The sequence below is a fragment of the Hemiscyllium ocellatum genome, chromosome 30 (assembly GCF_020745735.1).
Source record: "Hemiscyllium ocellatum isolate sHemOce1 chromosome 30, sHemOce1.pat.X.cur, whole genome shotgun sequence".
NCBI classification, from domain to species: Eukaryota; Metazoa; Chordata; class Chondrichthyes; order Orectolobiformes; family Hemiscylliidae; genus Hemiscyllium; species Hemiscyllium ocellatum.
Window position 1 is genome coordinate 2,086,126 of NC_083430.1, and position 24,470 is coordinate 2,110,595.

Consider the following 24,470-nt stretch of genomic DNA (forward strand, 5'->3'; position numbering starts at 1 on the left):
ATTTACCTGGATGGTTCTAAGAATGAGGTTAGGAATAATGCAGCGATCTCTAAGGAGGGTGCCTGTAACCAGAAAGGTGGATTGAAGTGTGTATACTTCAATGCCAGAAGTATAAGGAATAAGGTAGGTGAACTTGCAGCGTGGGTTGGTACCTGGGACTTCGATGTTGTGGCCATTACAGAGACGTGGGTAGAACAGGGACAAGAATGGCTGTTGCACGTTCCAGGGTTCAAATGTTTTAGTAGGATCAGACATGGGGGTAAAAAAGGGGGAGGCGTGGCATTACTTGTCAAAGACAGTATCACAGCAGTGGAATGGACGATGGAAGAGGACTTGCCATCTGAGGTAGTTTGGGCTGAGGTTAGAAATAGAAAGGTGAGGTCACCCTGTTAGGTGTTTTCTACAGGCCTCCTAATAGTCCTAGAGAAGTAGAGGATAATATTGCGAGGATGATTCAGGAAAAGAGTGAAGGTAGCAGGGTGGTTGTTATGGGGGACTTTAACTTCCCAGATATTGACTGGGAGAGCTATAGCTCGAGTTCATTAGATGGGTCGGTGTTTGTACAATGTGTGCAGGAGGGTTTCCTGACACAATATGTCGACAGGCCAACAAGAGGGGAGGCTATATTGGATTTGGTTCTAGGTAATGAACCAGGCCAGGTGTTAGACTTGGAGGTAGGTGAGCACTTCGGGGACAGTGACCACAACTCGGTGACTTTTACTTTAGTGATGGAGAGGGATAATCGTGCGCCGCAGGGCAAGAGCTATAGCTGGGGGCAGGGAAATTATGATGCAGTGAGGCATGACTTAGGTTGTGTGGATTGGAAAAACAGGCTTCAAGAGAAGAACACTAATGAGATGTGGGGATTGTTCAAGGAGCAGCTACTGCGTGTCCTCGATAGGTATGTACCAGTCAGGCATGGTGTAAAGGGCCTTGTGAGGCAGCCGTGGTTTAGTAAGGAATTGGAGTCCCTTGTGAAAGGGAAGAAGGCGGCATATGTAAAGATGAGGCGTGAAGGTTCAGTAGGGGCGATTGAGAGTTATAAGGTAGCCAGGAAGGAGCTAAAGAGGGAGCTAAGAGAAGCGAGAAGGGGACATGAAAAGTCTTTAGCTGGTAGGATTAGGGAAAACCCAAAGGCTTTCTATAGGTATGTCAAGAATAAAAGGATGACTAGGGTAGGTATCGGTCCAGTCAAGGATAGTAGTGGGAAGTTGTGTGTGGAGGCGGAGGAGATTGGAGAGACATTAAATCAGTACTTTTCATCAGTATTCACTCAGGAACAGGACACTGTTGCTGATGTGAATATGGAATCACAAATAATTAGAATGGATGCCCTGGAAATATGCAGGGAAGATGTTTTGGGAATATTGGAAAGGATGAATATAGATAAGTCTCCTGGGCCTGATGGCATTTACCCCAGGATCCTATGGGAAGCTAGGGAGGAGATAGCAGAGCCATTGGCCTGGATTTTTATGTCGTCATTGTCAACGGGAATAGTACCAGAGGACTGGAGGATAGCGAATGTGGTCCCATTGTTCAAGAAAGGGAGTAGGGATAGCCCTAGTAACTATAGGCCAGTGAGTCTGACTTCAGTGGTGGGCAAAGTCTTAGAGAGAATGGTAAGGGATAAGATTTATGAACATCTGGGTAGGAATAACGTGATCAGGGATAGCCAGCATGGTTTTGTGAAGGGCAGGTCGTGCCTCACAAACCTTATTGAGTTCTTTGAGAAGGTGACTATGGAAGTGGATGAGGGTAAAGCAGTAGATGTTGTGTATATGGATTTTAGTAAGGCGTTCGATAAGGTTCCCCATGGTAGGCTAATGCTAAAACTTCGGAGGTATGGCATTGAGGATACATTAGAGGTTTGGATTAGGAATTGGCTGGCTGGAAGGAGACAGAGGGTAGTAGTTGATGGATTATGTTCATCTTGGAGCGCAGTTACTAGCGGTGTACCACAAGGATCTGTTTTGGGACCATTGCTTTTTGTTATCTTTATAAATGATCTAGAGGAAGGACTTGAAAGCTGGGTAAGCAAGTTTGCGGATGACACAAAAGTCGGTGGAGTTGTGGATAGTGAGGAAGGAAGTGGTAGGTTACAGCGGGATATAGATAAGTTGCAGAGCTGGGCGGAAATGTGGCAAATGGAATTCAATGTAGCTAAGTGCGAAGTCGTTCACTTTGGTAGGAATAACAAGATGATGGATTACTGGGCTAATGGTAGGCTACTTGGTAGTGTGGATGAGCAGAGGGATCTTGGTGTCTATGTACACAGATCTCTGAAAGTTGCCACCCAGGTAAATAGTGCTGTGAGGAAGGCATATGGTGTACTGGGCTTTATTGGCAGAGGAATTGAGTTCCGGAGTCCTGAGGTCATGTTGCAGTTGTATAAGACTCTGGTGAGGCCTCATCTGGAGTATTGTGTGCAGTTTTGGTCGCCATACTATAGGAAGGATGTGGAAGCTTTAGAACGAGTGCAGAGGAGGTTTACCAGGATGTTGCCTGGAATGGTAGGAAAATCTTATGAGGAAAGGCTGAGGCACTTGGGGCTGTTCTCATTGGAGAAGAGAAGGTTTAGGGGAGATCTGATAGAAGTGTAAAAGATGATTAGGGGTTTAGATAGGGTAGATACTAAGAACCTTTTACCGCTAATGGAGTCAGGTGTTACTAGGGGACATAGCTTTAAATTAAGGGGTGGTAGGTATAGGACAGATGTTAGGGGTAGATTCTTCACACAGCGGGTTGTGAGTTCATGGAATGCCCTGCCCGTATCAGTGGTGAACTCTCCTTCTTTATGTTCATTTAAGCGGGCATTGGATAGGCATTTGGAAGTTATTGGGCTAGTATAGGTTAGGTAGGACTCGGTCGGCGCAACATCGAGGGCCGAAGGGCCTGTACTGCGCTGTATCCTTCTAATGAGGGATTTTAGTTACATGGTTCAGGTTTTGTTGACATTATTCATTCATATGACATGCATGTTTCTGATACATCAAAAATATCCATCTACAATAGATAGACTCTCCCTCTAATTCCTTCCCCTCGCCTGGACTGTGGTAACCTTCAGGTTAAACCACCACCGGCCTCTCTCTCTGATGAGAGAGTAGCCCTATGGTTGGACAATGCTTGCCTTGGTAGCGTAGAAAGGGAATGTTGAAGATGGTGGATGCAACACCACTCAGGCACAGAGCTTTATCCTGGAGGATGTTCAATTTCTTTAATATTATTGTTGAGGGCTGCATTGATGCAGACAAGTGAGAATGTTCCAACACAGTTCTTATGTGAACCTTACAGATTGCAAACAGACATTGGGGAATCAGATGTTTGGAGAAACTGAGATTGGTCTCCTTATAGCAACGGAAATTAACTGGAGCTGTGATAGAGGTGCTTAGAAAAGATAAATATTAGGATGATAATACTTACACTTATCAGCTGATCATAAAAGGATTACAGGACACATTGAAGATTTTGGGAAATATCTATAAACAGAATGGAGTGACTTAGCAAGAAATTTTATGCAGCAGGTTGGAATAAACTAGAACGCAGTACTCATACACAATGTACATATCCAGGTTCTTATGAATTGAATAGTTCTCTCAGAGTTTGGAGTTACATTAATGAGATCCCCACCTGCAAGTCCACTTGTAATATCCTGTCACATAAGTTCATAAAATGCATCACTGTCAGTCGAGGGTAGAAATTTATAACATCCCCTTCACCAGGCCCTACTGCTGTATTCCTGATGAAGAGCTTTTGCCCGAAACATCGATGTTCCTGCTCCTCGGATGCTGCCTGACCTGCTATGCTTTTCCAGCACGACTCTAATCTAGACCTACTGCACATTACCCTTTGTGGAGGTCAACAGTTGATTCAGGGGGAAATCTATTTGGGTTTCCAGGAGTTTGCACCTTGGGTCCTCATGTGACTGAAGCAAGCAGTAGATCTTTGACACAGGGGACATAACGTTCCAAGAGTTGGAGAAGCAGAGAGCAGGATTTGCTTCCTATTGTTTCCTTCTCTGCTGCTCCCCTGTCTCATCAAATGTGTGTGAAACGCTAATGCAGCTTGATGGACGCGTTGTCTCCATTCAGAACAATGGCAGCAAGCTCCTCCCAGTCACTCCAAAAATTGCCCCCTGCAAAGATCACGACTGGGCAGTAGGGTGCGTGCACAACGCTCCCAATAAAGAGTTTCAAAGAATGAGGGAATATATCGTAGAAAAGGCATAACAGTCAAGTCGGGAGAGGGTTACGGTTTAGCAAGAGCTATCGATTAGATTAGTGGGCAACAAGTTGGCAAATGGAACATAACTTGGGAAACTGTGAAGTTGTTTAGTTTGGAAGAGACAACAATAGAACAGTATTATTTAAATGATGAAAACTGTAGAAGGTGCAACACAAATGGACTTGGGGGTAATTGTGCAAGAAACACAAAGCTAGCAGACAGTTGCAACAGATAATCAGAAAAGGGCAAAAGGAATGTTAACCATTGTTTCAAGAGTTTGGGAGTATCAGAGTAGGAGAGTCTCACAGCAATGGTGCAAACCGCTGGTGAGACCACATCTGGAGAAATGTGAGCAGGTTTCGTCCACTTCTTTAAGGAAATATAACACTTCATTGGAGGTATTTCAGAAAAGGTTCACTGGCATGGTCGCTGGTTTGGAGCGGTTATCTTTTAAGCAAAGGCTAAACAGGTTGGCAATCTACTAATTGGATTTTTAAAATTTTATTATTAGATTTCCTACATAGAACATAGAAAGATACAGCGCAGTACAGGCCCTTCAGCCCTCGATGTTGCGCCGACCGAATCCTACCTAACCTACACTAGCCCAAGAACTTCCAAATGCCTATCCAATGCCCGCTTAAATGACCATAAAGAAGGAGAGTTCACCACTGCTACTGGCAGGGCATTCCATGAACTCACAACCCACTGTGTAAAGAATCTACCCCTAACATCTGTCCTATACCTACCACCCCTTAATTTAAAGCTGTGTCCCCTAGTAACACCTGACTCCACTAGCGGTAAAAGGTTCTCAGTGTCGACCCTATCTAAACCCCTAATCATCTTGTACACCTCTATCAAATCTCCCTTAAACCTTCTCTTCTCCAATGAGAACAGCCCCAAGTGCCTCAGCCTTTCCTCATAAGATTTTCCTACCATTCCAGGCAACATCCTGGTAAACCTCCTCTGCACTCGTTCCAATGCCTCCACATCCTTCCTATAGTATGGCGACCAAAACTGCACACAATACTCCAGATGAGGCCGCACCAGAGTCTTATACAGTTGCAACATGACCTCAGGACTCCGGAACTCAATTCCTCTACCAATAAAGCCCAGTACACCATATGCCTTCCTCACAGCACTATTTACCTGGGTGGCAACTTTCAGAGATCTGTGTACATGGACACCAAGATCCCTCTGCTCATCCACACTACCAAGTAGCCTACCATTAGCCCAGTAATCCATCTTCTTGTTACTCCTACCAAAGTGAATGACTTCACACTTAGCTACATTGAATTCCATTTGCCACATTTCTGCCCAGCTCTGCAACTTATCTATATCCCGCTGTAACCTACCACTTCCTTCCTCACTATCCACAACTCCACCGACTTTTGTGTCATCCGCAAACTTGCTTACCCAGCTTTCAAGCCCTTCCTCTAGATCATTTATAAAGATAACAAAAAGCAATGGTCCCAAAACAGATCCTTGTGGTACACCGCTAGTAACTGCACTCCAAGATGAACATAGTCCATCAACTACTACCCTCTGTCTCCTTCCAGCCAGCCAATTCCTAATCCAAACCTCTAATGTATCCTCAATGCCATACCTCCGTAGTTTTAGCATTAGCCTACCATGGGGAACCTTATCGAACGCCTTACTAAAATCCATATACACAACATCTACTGCTTTACCCTCGTCCACTTCCTTAGTCACCTTCTCAAAGAACTCAATAAGGTTTGTGAGGCACGACCTGCCCTTCACAAAACCATGCTGGCTATCCTTGATCACGTTATTCCTATCCAGATGTTCATAAATCTTATCCCTTACCATTCTCTCTAAGACTTTGCCCATCACTGAAGTCAGACTCACTGGCCTATAGTTACTAGGGCTATCCCTACTCCCTTTCTTGAACAAGGGGACCACATTCGCTATCCTCCAGTCCTCTGGTACTATTCCCGTTGACAATGACGACATAAAAATCCAGGCCAATGGCTCTGCTATCTCCTCCCTAGCTTCCCATAAGATCCTAGGGTAAATGCCATCAGGCCCAGGAGACTTATCTATTTTCATCCTCTCCAATATTCCCAGAACATCTTCCCTGCATATTTCCAGGCCATCCATTCTAATCATTTGTGACTCCATATTCACATCAGCAACAGTGTCCTGTTCCTGAGTGAATACTGATGAAAAGTATTGATTTAGTGTCTCTCCAATCTCCTCCGCCTCCACACACAACTTCCCACTACTATCCTTGACTGGACCGATACCTACCCTAGTCATCCTTTTATTCCTGACATACCTATACAGTGTGGAAACAGGCCCTTCGGCCCCAACAAGTCCACATCAACCCTCCAAGGAGTAACCCACCCAGTTCCATTTCCCTCTGACTCTTTGCCCTTAGGCAATTTAGAGTCATTGAGATGTACAGCATGGAAACAGACCCTTCCGTCCAACCCATCCATGCTGACCAGATATCCCAATCCAATCCAGTCCCACATGCCAGCGCCCATCCCATATCCCTCCAAATGCTTCCTATTCATATACCTATCCAGATGCCTTTTAAATATTATAATTGTACCAGCCTCCACCACATCCTCTGGCAGCTCATTCCATACTCGTACCACCCTCTGCGTGAAAACGTTGCTCCTTAGGTCTCTGTTATATCTTTCTCCTCTCACTCTAAACCTATGCCTTCTAGTTCAGGACTCCCCGCCCCCAGGGAAAAGACTTTGTCTATATATCCTATCCATGCCCCTCAATTTTGGAAATCTCTATAAAGTCACCCCTCAGCCTCCGACGATCCAGGAAAAACAGCCCCAGCCCGTTCAACCTCTCCTTATAGCTCAAATCCTCCAACCCTGGCAACATCCTTGTAAACCTTTCCTGAACTCTTTCAGGTTTCACAACACCTTTCCGATAGGAAGGAAACCAGAATTGCACGCAATATTCCAACAGTGGCCTAACCAATGTCCTAAATAGTCGCAATTTGTCCTCCCAACTCCTGCACTCAATATTCTGACCAATAAAGGAACGCATACCAAATGCCGCCTTCACTATCCTAGCTACATGCGATTCCAAGGTCTCTTTTTTCAGCAACACTCCACAGGACCTTACCATTAAGTGATTTGCTTTCCCAAAATGCAGCACCTCGCATTTATCTGAATTAAATTCCATCAGCCACTTAGAACAATACAGCGCAGAACAGGCCCTTCGGCCCTCGATGTTGCACCAACCTGAGAACTATTCTCAGCTCGTCCCCCTACACTATCCCAAAATCATCCATATGCTTATCTAAGGATTGCTAAATCGCCCTAATGTGGCTGAGGTGACTACATTAGCAAGTAGTCAAGCAAGCCCTTACCACACTCTGTGTAAAGAACCTGCCTCTGACATCTGTCTTAAATCTATCATCCCTCAATTTGTAGTTATGCCCCTTTGTACATGCTGACATCATCAACCTAGGAAAAAGACTTTCACTGTCTACCTTATCTCATCCGCTGATCATTTTGTATGTCTCTTATAATATCCCCTCTTCGCCTTCTTCTTGCCAATGAGAACAGATTCAAGTCTCTCAGCCTTTCCTCATAAGACCTTCCCTCCAGACCAGGCAACATCTTGGTAAATCTCCTTTGCGTTTCTAATGCTTCCACATCCTTCCCAAAATATGGGGACCAGAAATGTACACAATATTCGAAGTGTGGCCATACCAGCATTTTGTATAGTTGCAGCATGAATATTATAGCTCCAGAACTCAATCCCTCTATGAATGAAACCTAACACACCATCTGCCTTCTTCACAGCACTATCCACCTGACTGGCAACTTTCAGGAATCTGTGGACATGGACTCCAAGATCCCTCTGCACATCCACACTACCAAGAATCTTTCCATCTACCCAGTACTCTGCCTTCCTGTTATTCTTCCCAAAGTGCATCACCTCACATTTAGCTGCACTGAACTCCATTTACCACTTCTCAGCCTAATTCTGCAGTTTATCCAAGTCCCCCTGCAACCTGTAACATTCTTCCACACTGCCCACTTTTCCATCGACTTTAGTGTCGTCTGCAAATTTACTAATCCAAACTGCTAAATCACCCTCAATTCCATGTCTCTGCATTTTCTCCAACAGCCTACCATGTGGAACTTTATCAAAAGTTTTGTTGAAGTCCATGTATACCACAATAACTGCCCTACCCTCATCTACATGTTTGGTCACCTGCTCAAAAAATGCAATGAGGTTTGTGAGACACGACCTGCCCTTGAGGAAATCATGTTGACTATCTGAAATCAAATTGTTGCTTGCTCGATGATTATAAATCTTACCTCTTACAATCCTTTCCAAAACCTTTCCTACAACAGAAGTAAGGCTCACTGGTCTATAATGACCTGGGTCATCTCTACTGCCCTACTTGAACAAGGGCACAACATTTGCAATCCTCCAGTCCTCTGGTACCAAACCTGTAGACAACAACGACTCAAATATCAAAGCCAAAGGCTCTGCTATCTCCCCCCTAGCTTCCCAGAGAATCCTCGGATAAATACCATCAGGCCCAGGGGACTTGTCTTCTTTCACTTGTTCTAGAATTGATAACACACATTCGTAACTAACCTCGATCCTTTCTAGACTAATATCCCGTACCTCATTCTTCTCCTCAACAATATTCGCCTTTTCCTGAGTGAAAACTGATGAGAAATGTTCGTTTAGCACCTCTGCTATCTCCACAGGGTCCACACTCAACTTCCCACTTCTGTCTTTCATTTTCCCTTTTCCTATCCTAGTCATCCTTTCATTTCTCACATACCTATGGAAAGCTTTAGGGTTCTCCTTTATTCTATTTGCTAAAGACTGCTCGTATCCTCTCTATGCTCTTCCTAACGCGCTCTTTAAATCCTTCCGAGCTGATCTGTAACTCTCCATCGCCTCATCTGAACGACCTTGCCACTTTAAGAAATAAGCTTCTTTCTTCTTTGTAACAAGAGATGCAATTTCTGTTCTGACCTTATCACTTCCTCCCTGCCTGACAGGGGCATACCTATCAAGGACACAATATCTATTCCTTACACCAGCTCCACATTTCCATTGTCTGCATCTCCTGCATTTTGCTACCCCATTCTATGCATCCTAATTGTTGCCTAATCGCATTATAATTGCCCTTGCCCCATCGATAACTCTTGACTTGTTGCATGTATACATCCCTTGCCATCGCTAAACTAAACATAACTGAATTAAGGTTACTCTCTCCAAAGTGCTCACCTATAAATCAAATACTTGGCCTGATTCATTACCAAGCACCATATCCAGTGTGGCCTCTCCTCTTGTCGGCCCTTCGACATACTGTATCAGGAAACCCTCCTGTACACATTGGACAAAAACTGCTCCATCCGAAGTACTGGAATTATAGCATTTCCAGTCAATGTTGGGGAAATTAAAGTCCCCCATAATGACCATCCTGTTTCATTCACTCCTATCCAGAATAATTTTGCTAATCCTCTCTTCCACCTCCATGGAACTCTGCAGAGGCCTATAAATAACTCCAAGCAGTGTGATCTCTCCTCTCCCGTTTCTAATCTCAGTCCACGCTACCTCAGTAGACAAGTCCTCATCAAAAGTTCTCTCAACCACCGTTATACTATCCTTGATTAAGGCCACACCTCCCCCTTTTTTACCACCTTGCTTGTTCTTAATGAAAGATTTAAACCCTGGAACCTGCAACATTCATTCCTCACCCTGCTTTATCCATGTCTCCGAAATAGCCACAACATCGAAGTCTCAGGTAACTGACCATGCTGCAAGCTCACCTACCTTATTTCAGATACTTCTGGCGTTGAAGTAGACACACTTCAAACCAGTTTGCTGTTTTCCAGCGCATTGCTGTGACCCTGAAATCCTGTCTCTCTCCTACCTACTCTCATCCTCCTGTGCACTGCAACTACACCGCCAGTTCCCATTCCCCTCCTGAACTAGTTTAAATCCACCTGAATAGCACCAGCAAATTTCCCACCCAGGATATTAGTATCCCTCTGGTTCAAGTGAAGACCGTCCTGTTTGTACAAGTCCCACCTTCTCCAGAATGAACCCCAATTATCCAAAAACTTGAAACCCTCCCTCCTGCACCATCCTTGCAGCCATGTGTTCAGCTCTTATCTCTCCCCATCAGCTCTCGCTATCACGTGGCACAGGCAACAATCCAGAGGTAACAACTCTGTTCTAACTCTCAGTTTCCACCCTAGCTCCCTGAAATCCTGCCTTACATCCCTGTCCCAATTTCTACCTATGTCATTGGTACCTACATGGACAATGACTTGAGGTTGGTCACTCTCTCCCTTCAGGACCTCAAAGATACGATCCAAGACATCATGGACCCTGGCACCTGGGAGGCAACACACTGACCATGAGTCTTGTTCGCCCCAACAAACCTTCTAACTGACCGTCTAACTATTGAGTCCCCAATGACTAACACTCTCCTCCCTTCCCTCCTTCCGTTCTGTGCAACAGGGACAGGCTCTGTGCCAGAGACCTGGGCCCCACTGCATATCCCTGGTAAGTTGTCCCCCTCAACAGTATCCAAAATGGTATACATGTTTTTCAGGGGAACGACCACAGGGGATCCCTCCACTGTTTTCTCCCCCTTCAAACAGCTACCCAGCTTTCTTTGTGCCGAGGAGTAACTACTTCCCTGTAACTCCTATCACAACCTCTGCCTCCTGAATGATCCAAAGTTCATCCAGCTTCCACTCCAGTTCCCTAACATGGTCTTGGAGGAGCAAGAATTGGGTGCGCTTCCTGCAGATGTACTTGGTTGGGATATGATGCAGGAGGAACACTGCTCTCCCTGCCCTGCCATCCCTCCTAGTCCCCTTATCACAAAGTAAAAAAGAAGCGATGCTTACCTGATATGTACCTGGTCTTTAAGGTTAGGGGAGGTGGTTGGGTGGGAGGCCCTACACAGGTAGGGTCTCAGGTTGACAAAACACTGACTTATATAGCTGGATGGAAATAAAAATAAGAACTCTCTCCTTTCCCAGAGACCTCTACTCTCTGACTTCAAATTTAAATGCATACATCAGTGACTCATCGCTCCTGACAGGCCCCTGGTACAAGCTCCTAACCTTTGTGTTGCTGCTGCCGCTGAAAAACGTCCTTCTGGTCAAGATCCTGTCGTAATCGGAGGTAACCTTCTTTGCTGTTCACTACACCTCCAATTTTGGTGTCATCTGCAAACTTACTAACTGTACCTCTTATGCTCACATCCAAATCATTTATATAAATGACAAAAAGTAGGGGACCCAGCACTAATCGTTGCGGCACTCCATTGATCGCAGGCCTCCAGTCTGAAAAACAGCCCTCCATCACCACCCTCTGTCTTCTACCTTTGAGCCAGTTCTGTATCCAAATAACTGTTTCTCCCTGTATTCCATGAAATCTAACCTTGCTAATCAGTCTCCCATGGGGGACCTTGTCGAATGCTTTACTGAAGTCCATATAGATCACATCAACCACTCTGCCTTCATCAATCCTCTTTGTTACTTCTTCAAAAAACTCAATCAAGTTTGCAAGACATGACTTCCCACGCACAAAGCCATGTTGACTATCCCTAATCAGTCCTTGCCTTTCCACGTACATCCTGTCCCTCAGGATACCTCCAACAACTTGCCCACCAGTCTATAGTTCCCTGGCTTGTCCTTACCACCCTTCTTAAACAGTGGCACCACGTTAACCAACCTCCAGTCATCCGGCACGTCACCTATGACTATCAATGATATAAATATCTCAGCAAGAGGCTCAGCAATCACTTCCCATAGAGTTCTAGGGTACACCTGATTAGGTACTGGGGATTTATCCACCTCTATGCATTTCAAGACATCCAGCACATCCTCCTCTGTAATATGGACATTTTGCAAGGTGTCACCATCTATTTTCCTCCATTCTGTATCTTTCATGTCCTTTCCCACAGTAAATATTGTTGCAAAATACTGGTTTAGTATCTCCCCTATTTTCTGCAGCTCCACACAAGACCGCCTTTATTTTTGAGGGGCCCTATTCTCTCCCTAGTTACCCTTTTGTCCTTAATGTATTTGTCAAAACCCTTTGGATTCTCCTTACCTCTATTTGCCAAAGCTATCTCATGTCCCCGTTTTGCCCTCCAGATTTCCCTCTTAAATATACTTCTACTGCCTTTATAATCTTCTAAGAATTCACTATCTATCCTGCCTATACGTTACATATGCTTCCTTCTATTTCTTAAACAACCCCTCAATTTCTTTCGTCATCCAGCATTCCCTATACCTACCAGCCTTTCCTTTCACCCAAGCAGGAATATACTTTCTCTGCACTTTTGTTATCTCATTTCTGATGCTTCCCATTTTCTAGCTGTCCCTTCACCTGCCAACATCACCTCTTGAAGGTTGTTGCCGAATAGTGTCAAAATTGTCCTTTCTCCAATTTAGAACTTCAATTTTTAGATCTGGTTTATCCTTTTCAATCACTATTTTAAATCTAATAGAATTATGGTTGCTGGTCCCAAATTGCTCCCCCACTGACACCTCAGTCACCTGCCCTGCCTTATTTCCCAAGAGTAGGTCAAGTTTTGGACATTCTGAATCAGAAAATTTTCTTGCACACATTAAACAAATTCCTCTCCATCTAAACCCTTAACACTATGGCAGTCCCAATCTACATTTGGAAAGTTAAAATCCCCAACCATAACCACCCTATTATTCTTACAGATAGCTGAGATCTCCTTCCAAGTTTATTTCTCAATTTCTCGCTGACTATTAGGGGGTCTACAACACAATCCCTGTAAGGTGATCATCCCTTTCTTATTTCTCAGTTCCACCCAAATAACTTCCCTGGATTTATTTCCAGGAATATCCTCCCTCAGTATAGCTGTAAAGCTATCTCTTACCAAAAACACTACTCCCCCTCCTCTCTTACCTCCCTTTCTGTAGCATTTGTATCCTGGAACATTAAGCTGCCAGTCCTGCCCATCCCTGAGCCATGTTTCTGCAATCGCTATGATATCACAGTCCCATGTTCCTAACCATGCCCCGAGTTCATCTGCCTTCCCTGTTAGGCCCCTTGCATTGAAATAAATGGAGTTTAGTTTATTAGTCCTAACTTGTCCCTGCCTGCCTTGACTGTTTGACTCGTTTCTGTTCTCAACTGTACCAGTCTCAGATTGATCGCTTTCCTCACTACCTCCCCCACCACCACCCTAAAGTCCTGCCCATCTGACAAATGCAATGTTTGCTGCAGTTCTTGCAGGGTATTTTGTATATGATGTTCGTTCTGCTGGTTGTTCGTAGGGGGACCTCTAAATTTATAAGGAGCTCTTTCAGGGTGGTGGTAGGTTTGTGGGCTACCATGATGCCTAGGGGCCGTAGTAGTCTGGTCATCATCCGAGATGACTTTAATGTATGGCAGAATGGCTGGAGTCACTGGGAGTGTTGTGTCTTCTTGTTTAGGTCTGTAGTGTAGGAGTTGGAGGACTGCGCTTATCGGATACCCATTGTTCCTGAATACGTTGTATAAGTGTTTTTCCTCAACTTCTTGTAGTGCCTGGGTGCTGTAGTATGTTGTGGCTCATTTAAATAATTTCCTGATGTAGCTCCATTTGTGGCTGTTGGGATGATCACTCCTGTAGTTGAGTATCTGGTCAGGCTTTCCTGTCAGATGCTGGTCTGCAGTTCTCCATTGGCTTTTCATTCTAATGTGATGTCTGTTGTTCTCTTCCTCTTCGGTGAGCTTTATACCAGTAAGGACATTTTTAATGTGCTTGTGGATTTCTCCTAATTTGCTGTGTTTCGTGATGACAAAAGTATCATCCACATGGCAGACCCAAAGCTTGGGCTGGATCATGGGAAGGGCTGTTCATTCTAACCTCTGCATAACTGTTTCTACTAAGAGTCCTTACATTGGTGATCCCATAGGCATCCTGTTGATTTGTTTGTAGATGTTATCGTTGAAGATAAAGTGAGTTTTGAGGCACAGGTCGACTAGTTTGAGGATGCTGTCCTTGCTGATGGAGATGGTGCTGTCAGATGTTTGACAAGAAAAACTGGCCAAGCTCATGCACAGCAATAACACGTACAATTCAGAGACTTGGATAAAGAACCTGCTGGACCGACCACTCACAGACACTGAAAAATCCATCCTAGTACGAGGGATAAACTTTAACCACAGGGGCGCAGACAAAAAGTTCCCAGCAGCACTGGAATCAATCCTGAGTTTCATACAAGTTCTGGCATTATCCTGTTTTTTATCAGATCAGAGAAAACCAAGATTAGATCTGATCAAGTTTATCAAAACTGCACAAAGTGTGGAAGATATAGGAAGAACACATCTGTTGGTTTGCAAAGTAACTAACTGAAGTTTCTTCATTAATTTTAATTTATTTTCACTTGTACAATGTTGGTTAAATTGAGGTCTTGTGGTGCATTGGATAGCATGGCTGCCTCAGCATCTGAAAGCTCTGGATTTAAATTCCACCTCAGGACTTGATGACCAAGGAAAGTGCATTCATAGAACGTGCAAACAGGTTGATCATCAAACATGGAAAGTCTTCCTAGCATGCCAGTGACAAATGGTAGGAGTGGGCGAGCTTTCTCATTAGCCATGTGCTGGAAAGGAGTTTGTAGCATTCACTGTCACTTCTCAGCACCTGACTACATCATGTGGGTAAATGCATTCACCGCCCCTGCATACGAAGTCTGCAGATTTCTTCCCTGCCCTAGTCCCATGCCCTGGTAATAAATGGCAAACCATTCTAATATTTGGTGATACCATCACATTAGCTTTCGATGATTTGCGTGCAAGGATGTGGAATATAATGGTTACTAACTTTTAGTCAGATGAGCATAGGACATTCACACAGCTGGGTCAGACTCAAGACTCACCTCTCTGCGACACGCAGAGGCTCCTGTATCACACTCCAGATTGGAATCATGTCGTGTTTGGGAGCAGGGCATGGCACATGGGAGTAGGACGAGTGTTCACAGGAATGTTCAGAACCAGCATTCTAAACGGGAATCAGAACAAAACACAAAGAATCAAACAAAGAACTTGGTGTTGAATTTGTGGAGAAATTCCATTTGGTATGTGTATGTCTGGATGTGTGTAAGATGGGGAGAGTTTAAATCATCGCATCTCATCAGATTGTACCTGCTTTTAAAATTTTTGACTGTGATACCATCAAGGGAACTTTACTCTGTATCAAACCCAATGCTTTACCTGTCCAGGGAGTGGCAGATAGGGACAGTGTAGAGGGAGATTTACTCTGTACCTAACCCTGTGCTGTTCCTGCCCAGGGAGTGAATGATGGGGATAAGTAAAAATAAATTTAATATGCATGTAACTCCTTATTGCACCTGTCCTGAGTGTGTTTGATGGGGACAGAATAGTAGGATATTTATTTTGGAATATAGAAACAGGAGTAGGCCATTCAGCCCCTCTGAAGCCGCTGGACTGGGAACCTATATTTAAGTTTTACTCTCTAGTTTTTTTTTATTCCGTTTAAGAATTATTGAGGGTTCTCAGAAAAGTATTCCAGTTTATAAGAATAACACCTCCCCTATATTCTGCTATTCTCCACTGTGGTTTCTCCATATCAATCATTTCCCCAGTCTCTCATCTCTGTAATCAGAGGTTCCTGTGTGTCTTAGCATTCCAAGTTACCCAGTGTGTTTTGCTCCCACAGCATGCCCTGTTACTGTATCGATTGTGAATCATTTGACTGCCACAACATACCCGTACAGTGAAATCTAATTCAGTTTTCTATATGAAATGCACAACAATATGAAATCATTACATGCTCAGGACATAAATGGTTCCTCCTATTTTTTCATTATCCATTCTCTTCCACCTCACATACCAGTTTAGGTACTTTTAAAGCACACCAAGATATCAATTTTTATACCATGTTTTTAGCCGGGAACTTTTGGATCACATTTTAAATCCCAACTTTGGTTTTAAAATAAGAAAGTGGTATTTTAATTAGGTGATGCAAATAAAAATGAATGGGGCTTAACCCAATCCTTCTAAAGCTTCATCAGATCTCCCAAGTCAACTGACAGTCACTGCTGTTTCCTGTTTGACTCATTGTGTTCACCCTGTGATTTGCAAGTCATTTTATAATATTTCAATGAAGGCTCAAGTTCAAGTCACGACATCACAAAAGGAGGTAAATTTTTTCCCCGTTGAGTATATGCCAGTTTTGTTTTGTTGGTTGATCCAGTCAGTCTGAATTCCAGTCTCTGTCAGCATCTTTGCCTTCAGGTTCCACAGAGATTTCTTTTAAAATCACTGTTTGCCACTATTTCCATTACACTTTGGAGCGGCAATATCCAGGCTTTTGGGGGTGGTGGGGCACCTGGAGTAATGTTCCCTGTTGCTGGGTTGCTGATTGAAACCATGCTGGATCGGGTGATATAGTGAAGGTGCAACTGATGGCTACTGACAGTTCTGGGGTTTTGGTTCACTAGAGTGTGTATGTGTTCACGTCCATTGTAGCAGGTGTGATGCCAAGAGTAGTCCAAACATTCGTGGCAAGCTTGAATGGATGGCTTGCAGCCTTCACTCAGCAGCGGACTCCCTCGGTTTCTTTTTGGTGGTGGGATCACCCTTGACCCAACTGCAGGGGTGCTCTGGCGGAGTTGCTGGTGGGAGCAGGCGGTGAATTCGCTCTGGGTTGAACCTGGTGTTCCCATACTTGGGGTTGTGGTGGGGCAGCATTGGGGCTCCTGTGCTGGACACTGGACTCTTCTGGGCTGGGGGGTGGTGGTTTGCTTCAGGGGACTGGGTTTGATACAAAGGCCAAGGATGACCTTGGAGTCCAGCTGTTTGCATTTTACATTAACAACTTGAATGCAAGTCCTCTGTGTCAGGGGCTATTCATTGTTCCTGAGGTAGGAAATGGACACGTCTGTTTGAAGGTAACTAAAATGCAAACTCCAGAACTTGTCTATAGTACATGCCTGAGGCAATGTCGCATTTCAGCAATATCGGCCTTATTTTTGCAAGCTTGAAACATTTGAAAGATTTAAAAGCTTTGTTCAGAATCAGAATCTGTTGCACAGTGTGAAGGTGTGGGGCTCAGTCTCATGCCAAAGTCAAGCGTTTATCAAATTCTACATTGATCTACTCTGGGTGCAAATTATTCAAAATAAAACCTTCAGTGAAAGGAGAAAACAGAAAACTGTGTTCAAAGTAGGCAAGTAAGGAGTCGCTCAAGTAGTGCACTTTTGTGATGAAGTCACAAAGGTTATACAAGTCTGGCATTACTTTGAGCAAAAGGAAATTATTCACAGGTCAGTTGTAACTTTTCAGTGCAGATTTTCAATAATCTGATGGCTTTTCCTCACTGTCCCACATCAATACCTGGTTAAATCTGGGAATACAGCATCTATCTTCCAAAATGTTACCTGAACGAGCAAGTTAACATTCTATGATTTACCCACTTTCCATTTTATTTTCCAAGTTATCTCTGCTGCATCAACTGTTTAAAACTAAGACTGTCTTGATCTGGTGCCTTTTGGAACTCCACATATCCTTCTGTCCTTTCCTGAATGTTGGTCACTATGTTTCTCTTTCATAACGACAGTAAGCCTCCATGCACAGTAATCAAATCCTATGTGGTTAGGTTCATTTTTGATTTGGACCATAAGACATAGGGGCAGAGATTAGGCCATTCAGCCCAAAGAACGTGCTCTGCCATTCAAACATGGTTGATAAGTTTCTCAATCGAGTGTGTGGCGCTGGTAAGTTTCTCAACCCCATTCTCCCATTTTCTCTCCAGAATTCTTGGTCCCCTTAATATTCAATGACCTGGCCTCCACAAACTTCGGTGGCAATAAATTCCACAGTTTCACTATTCTCTAGCTGAAGAAGTTCCTCATTTTCTCCATTTTAAAATGTCTTCCTTTTACTCTCAGGCTGTGACCTCGGGAGTATCTGTAATTTTACTTATAAACACCCCAAAGTGCTCAATTAGATTCCAGTCTGTACCTCATTCCCCAGTACTGGTTAATCAATATGTAATACAATCTAACAACATTTATCCTTTGGTGAACACTAGTAAAGAAAAACAAGATTATCTTGTTATTGCTTTGCAAAAAAGTGGCGTTTGTATTTTCTACGTTACAACAGTCACTACATTTCAGACGATAATGTCCTAAAATATGAACGGTGATTTTAAACTAGAAGTTTGTTTTTTAATGTCATGGAGGAGACAGCCACATGTGGCATTAGGCATACACATGACATCACCTATCCTATTGGTTTTTCTTTTCAATTTCCACCACCAGGAAGACAGGAAAACACTCGAGTGGCCAGTGACAAGCAGTGCCCTTCACATCAAAGGGCAATGTAGGCTTGTTTTTTTTTCTTTTTTTAGAGCCAACTCCCAGAGTGAACAGAACCTCTGACACCCCTGCTTATTATTTTTTTTCTCTTTTTTTTTTCTTACCCCCCCCTATCCTATTGTTAAAGGAGACCAGCACTACCTTCATTGGTCAGTGCATTAAGTATGGGAGTTGGGACATCATGTTGCAACTGTGCAGGGCATTGGTGGGGCCACTTTTGAAATGCTGCATTCAGTTCTGGTTTCCCTTATGTAGGAGGGATGTTGTTAAACTTGAGAGGTTTTAGAAAAGACTTGCAAGGATGTTACTGGAATTGGAGGGTTTGAGCTACAAGGAGAGGGTGAATAGGCTTGGGTGTTTTGGTGGGGGGGGGGAGTGGCCTTATATGGGTTGAAAAATCATGAGAAATATGGTTAGGGTTAATAACCAAGGCCTTTTCCCCAGGGTAGGGGAGTCCTGTACTAGAGGGCAACTGTTCAAGATGAGTGGGGAAAGATTTCAAAAGGATTTGAGGTAAAACTTTTTAATGCAGAGGGTAGTGCTTGTATGGAATGAGCTACCAGAGGTGGTGGTAAAGGTGAATATATTTACAATGTTTAAAAGGCATCTGGTATATGGGCCAAATGCTGGCAAATGGGACGATATCAATTTAGGATATCTGGTTGAACCGAAGGGTCTGTTTCTGTGCTGTATGACACTGGGTTGCCCAAACACCTTGTGGACACCTTCTTCAACAAAACTCCCATTAAGTAATATATCAGCATTCTAAGGAAAAGGATCAAATTAAAATTTTAAAACAAAAATCCTGCAGTCACTGCTCTTGACATGATAGAAAACCATCCCATTCCCAAATGCCAGCTCGCTAGATGCCATTGAGTACCATCTCAATCAGAGCACTAGCATCTAGTTCACTAGCAGTTTCCAACTGAATGAGGAAATGGCAAGTTTCAGCATGGGGGAACCACCTTATTGCATCTCTTGATCTTCTAAATGATGTGGAGAGATTTCACCCTTGACACGAAAACCCAGAGAATCAGGGGAATGGCATATTTTCAGGTGTCCACTGAACCAGTCACATGATTATGAATGAAATCCCAACTACCTGGTTGCTCAGGGTTTAGGTAGCAAGTGGATTGCTTCAGATATCATTAAGCTTATGTGAACAATAGTCCATTGTTTTATTTGTGGTATTTATATATTTTAAAAATCAGAATATTAGGTTATAGGAGGAAGTGAGGACTGCAGATCTGCCGAAGGAGAGGCACGGCCAGTCGGGTGGTGTCTGGGGGGTAGGGGAGCAACATTTCGAGTATGGGCTCTTCATCAGGAGGGGCTTGTGCTCAGGGTGTTGGTTGTCCTGCCTAGCTGGCTGTGCTTTTCCAGCACCAGACTTTTCAACACCAGGTTATAGTCATTTGGAAGTACTAACTCTGGAGCGCTGACTCTTCATCAGTTATGGCACGGTAGCTCAGTGGTTAGCACTGCTACCTCACAGTGCCAGGGACCTGGGATCTATCCCAGCCTCAACTGACTGTGTGAAGTTTACACATTCTCCGTATCTGCATGGATTTCCTCTGGGTGTTCCGGTTTCCTCCCACAAACCAAAGATGTGCAAGTTAGGTGAATTGGCTATGCTAAAATTGCCTGCCCGTAGTGTTCAGGGACATATATGTTAGATGCATTAGTCAGGGATAAAATATAGGATAAAATCTTCGAGGAGAAAGTGAGGTCTGCAGATGCTGGAGATCAGAGCTGAAAATGTGTTGCTAGTTAAAGCGCAGCAGGTTAGGCAGCATCCAAGGAACAGGAAATTCGACGTTTCGGGCATAAGCCCTTCCTGATGAAGGGCCCGAAACGTCGAATTTCCTGTTCCTTGGATGCTGCCTAACCTGCTGCGCTTTAACCAGCAACACATTTTCAGCTAAAATATAGGATAATAGGGTAGAGGAATGGGTTTGGATGGGTTACTCTTTGGTGGGTCAGTGTGGACTTGTTGGACCGAAGGGCCTGTTTCCGCACTGTAGGGAATTCTTTGACAATGGACTTACAGAAGAAATCCAGCAGGTCAGACAGACAGACAGTAGCACCAACATTAAGCAGAAAGAACGAAGGGAACACCCTCAACACACTGGAAAGGAAAGCCCTGGAAAGACTCTGAAAAGACAGAAACGTTGTTATCCTACCAGCAGATAGGGAACATGACCATCAACCCGAACAGAACCCAATACATTGAAAAAACAAACACACTACTTGCAGATACTGACACCTACCAACAAAGGCATTAATCAGGGGAAATTTAGTGTAATTGGCTATGCTAAATTGTCCATAGTGTTCAGGGATGTGTAGATTAGGGGCATTAGTCAGGGTAAGAGTATTAAGGTATGGGTGGGTTGCTCTTCTGTGGGTCAGTTGGGACCTGTTGGGCCAAATTGCCTGCTTCCACACTGCAGGGATTATATGATTCTTTCCATTGCTTCATGTCAAAAGTTCTTCAATATTTTTGTGAAATTATAAACACGACAAAAATACAAATTGTTATAGATTTAGACGCATATTATTAACTCTTCGCAATCACTGCCAAGTGATTGTAAATTCATACCTAATCGCATTGTGGGAGCACATTCACCATACAAAATGCAGATGTGCGAGAAGCTCAAACTTCACATTCTCCACAGACAACAGAGCTTGGTAACAATCGCTGGTATCTGCTGAGGGAGAAACAGCATAACTATTTCAGGGAATGCAAAATAAATTACAGGAAATGCAAACCGTGCAGAATTTGATGGTAAGAGATAGAAGAGAAATGGATTCTCATACTGGGAAAAAGAATTTCTGACTGCAAAAGATCTTGTGGGAAAATGAATCTGGTGAGACAGCAGCAGCACATGGTCAGGGATGAGCAGGACTGAAAACTCAGTTATAAAAGGTCTGTCACAGTAAAATGATAAACAGAACTAAAATACAGAACTAAATTATTAGAGACGGAGAAAGTCAGATATTGACAGAGGCGATTGAGAGCAGAGATCAACCAGAAGAAACAAACATTTTGAATTTGCTGTGTAAGTCCTGTACGACCTACTGACGTTGAACGCTGCGCATGCGTGCCGCGAATTATTGTCCCAATAACGATGGTGACGGGCCTGTCGCCATCGGAGACATTTTCCCGTTTACTCCGAACACGGGGCTCGGAGTTTCAAATCTGTGCTTTCCGACGTGCAACATTTTTTTTGTAAAAACCCTCAGCTTATACAACCCAATTCCCCTCCCAATTCGTCCTATTTCTGTTGTTTACCGTGTCCAGGACATATCGCACACTCCCCCAACCTTTCTCACGGGGATAACTGCGCCGTTAACGACGACGATCACGTGGTTTGCTCCAGCCCTGCCCCTCATTCACTCCGATTGCTTGGAGGACCAGCCCGGTCCTCCAGCACCGCCCCCTGTCCTTCTATTGGGGCTGAGACACAAAAATAAAACTGCAGAGGCTGGAATCCAAAATAGACAGGCGGGAAGCTGGAAGAACACAGTAAGCCAGGCAACATCCGGTGGTGGAGAAGTCGACGTTTTGGGGGTAACCCTTCTTCAGGACTGGGTGTGGGAGGAGCTGCAGATAAAGGGTCAGGTGGGGGGATGCCCAATACACCCACCTCTGCTACAAACTCTATTCATGTTCTGGTATGCTCCTTGTGTCTTCCACCGTGAAGTCCCAATTCTGTTTCTCCGCCATTTATTTTTTTCTCCTCATGGCTACTTCTTCAGCTTCATTTTCCAGTGGTCCAATGTCAATTCTTGCCTCTCTCTTACTTTTGTGTGATATAGGAAATTTATGTTTCTTCTGCAATTCTAAAATTCATTATATAAAAAATAACTGAACTCCATCAGTGTGCAATTGTTTCAGCCAGGAGCTGAGTCAACAAGAATGTGAACTCTGTGCAGGAAATGCTAATTGGTTTGCTAAGGATGTAACAAATGGTAAAGCCATTTAGAAGGGCTTCGTGATAAGATGCTTTGAAAACAGACAGTTAAACTCAATATGCCTGTATAAACATCTGTTTCCCACTTTTACAGAAAGAGGAACAAAACCACAATTAAACAAGTCTTAATAATAAGATGCTGAGAGGAGCAGCACCAATGGAAGGAGTAAATCATGGTTAGGGAAGCAGGCAAAGGGCAAACAGCCCTGAGAATAGGAATGAGCATGTTTTTCACAGACAAGACCGGATAAGACACGAGATAAGCAGGACGGTCTCAGGGAAGTGGAGGATGTAAACAGGGGGGGAAACAATGAAATAAGGAAAAAATATGTGGTAACCAAATTGTATAAATATAGAGTATTTGTTGAATTCGGTGTGTGTTTTGTCCCTGCCTTGTGGACATCACACCCACTTGCAACTGTGAAATAAAGAGCTCTGCTGATTCAGATCTTGTCTCGGACTGAAATTATTGCAGTGTGTGAGCTTTGTTTCTCACACTTTTTAAAAATCTCTTGCAATATTGTTTTTTATGTCACTAGCCTGCTTGCTCCCTGAAGGGCTCCAGCCCGAAACATCGATAGTCCTGCACCTCGGATGCTGCCTGACCTGTTATGTTCTTCCAGCAACACACTCAGCTCTGATCTCCAGCATCTGCATACCTCACTGCCTCTCAGCTTGCTCTCATACTTCATCATCTCTCTCTCCCATCCCCCATTACTTTTTTATTTGTCCTCTGCTGGTTTTTAAAAGGCCTCCCAATCCTCTGGTTTCCCACCAATTGTCACCACATTGTATGTTTTTATGCTGTCCCTGACTTCCCTTGCCAGTCACGGTTGTCTTGTCCTTCTGTCAGTATGGTTCTTCTTCCTTGGGAGGGATTTCTTTTGTCTTTCCTGAACTACACCCAGAAATCCCTGCCATTGCTGCTTCACTCTGTCTTCCCTGCTAGACTCTCCTTTCAATTAACTCTGGCCAGCTCCTCCTTCATGTCTTAGCAGTTATCTTCTTTCAATTGTAATTCTATTACATCTGATTCAAGCTTTACCTTCTCAAACTGCAGGATGAATTATATTAAGATCACTGACCCCAAGAGACTGCTTTACGTCAAACTTCCAAAACAAATCTGCTTCATTACACATCAAATCCAGAACTACCTGTTCCCTCTTGGGCTCTACAACAAGCTACTCCAAAGAAAATCTTGTAGACATTTTCAAATTTCTTCTCTTGATATTTGCTACCAACATGATTTTCCCAGTTTACCTGCATATAAAGTCCCACATGATTATTGTAATAGTATGTTTCTTGCATGCCTTTTGTATTTCCTGATTATTTTTCCCTCACAACCATACTACTGTTAGGAGACCTGTATATCTCAATGTAATTGGCCTTTGACTGTGGAAGATCTCTCTTTAGGAAAATAGTTGAGGTATGGGTCTGAGTGTAAAAGCACTGAGATGTTCAATATCAAGGTTTCAGTCCTCCTGGAGTATGTATTCAGTATGGGCAGGTGAGGAAGGATAGACTGCCTTGGTTTTAGGGGGAATGTAGAGTAGATTTATCTGAATTATTCCTCAAATCTGGGGTGTAAGATTATGAAGAATGGTTCATAAATGAATCAAATTCATTATAACGCCAAGAGAGACAATTTCACCTTCTAATTCCATGCCAGCGTACTGTACATCAATCCATCTGTCATTAACCACAAAAGTTGAATGTGGGCCTTGGAAATCAAGGCCTAGATCAGTAACACATATCAGGAAAATGATTCATTCTAACAGTAATCCTCGATTAATTCCAGCGAAAACCTTCCTCTAGCCCAAAAGCAATCATTAATGAGTATCCTGTTTCCATTTACTCAGGCTATTTCAAATCCATGTTACTGGTGTCCCTTCAACTCCATAGGCACTAATGTTTGTGCACA

At 43.7% G+C, this 24,470-nt stretch overlaps 1 protein-coding gene across 5 annotated transcripts in view; it reads right to left on the bottom strand.

Moving 5' to 3' along the window:
- LOC132829968 (zinc finger protein 239-like) overlaps positions 1-24,470 on the bottom strand; it is a 51,375-nt gene that overhangs the window by 14,364 nt on the left and 12,541 nt on the right. The window contains exons 1-4 of one of the 5 annotated variants that reach the window (XM_060847401.1): positions 21,868-21,940; positions 21,175-21,283; positions 15,114-15,235; positions 3,421-3,476 (exon numbers count right to left, since the gene is read on the bottom strand). The gene's annotated coding sequence lies outside the window, so the exon portion shown is untranslated. Of the gene's footprint in view, positions 1-3,420; positions 3,477-15,113; positions 15,236-20,623; positions 20,698-21,174; positions 21,284-21,867; positions 21,941-24,470 lie in introns of those variants that run through there. The other 4 variants (XM_060847400.1, XM_060847402.1, XM_060847404.1 and 1 more) reach the window with 4 other exon arrangements.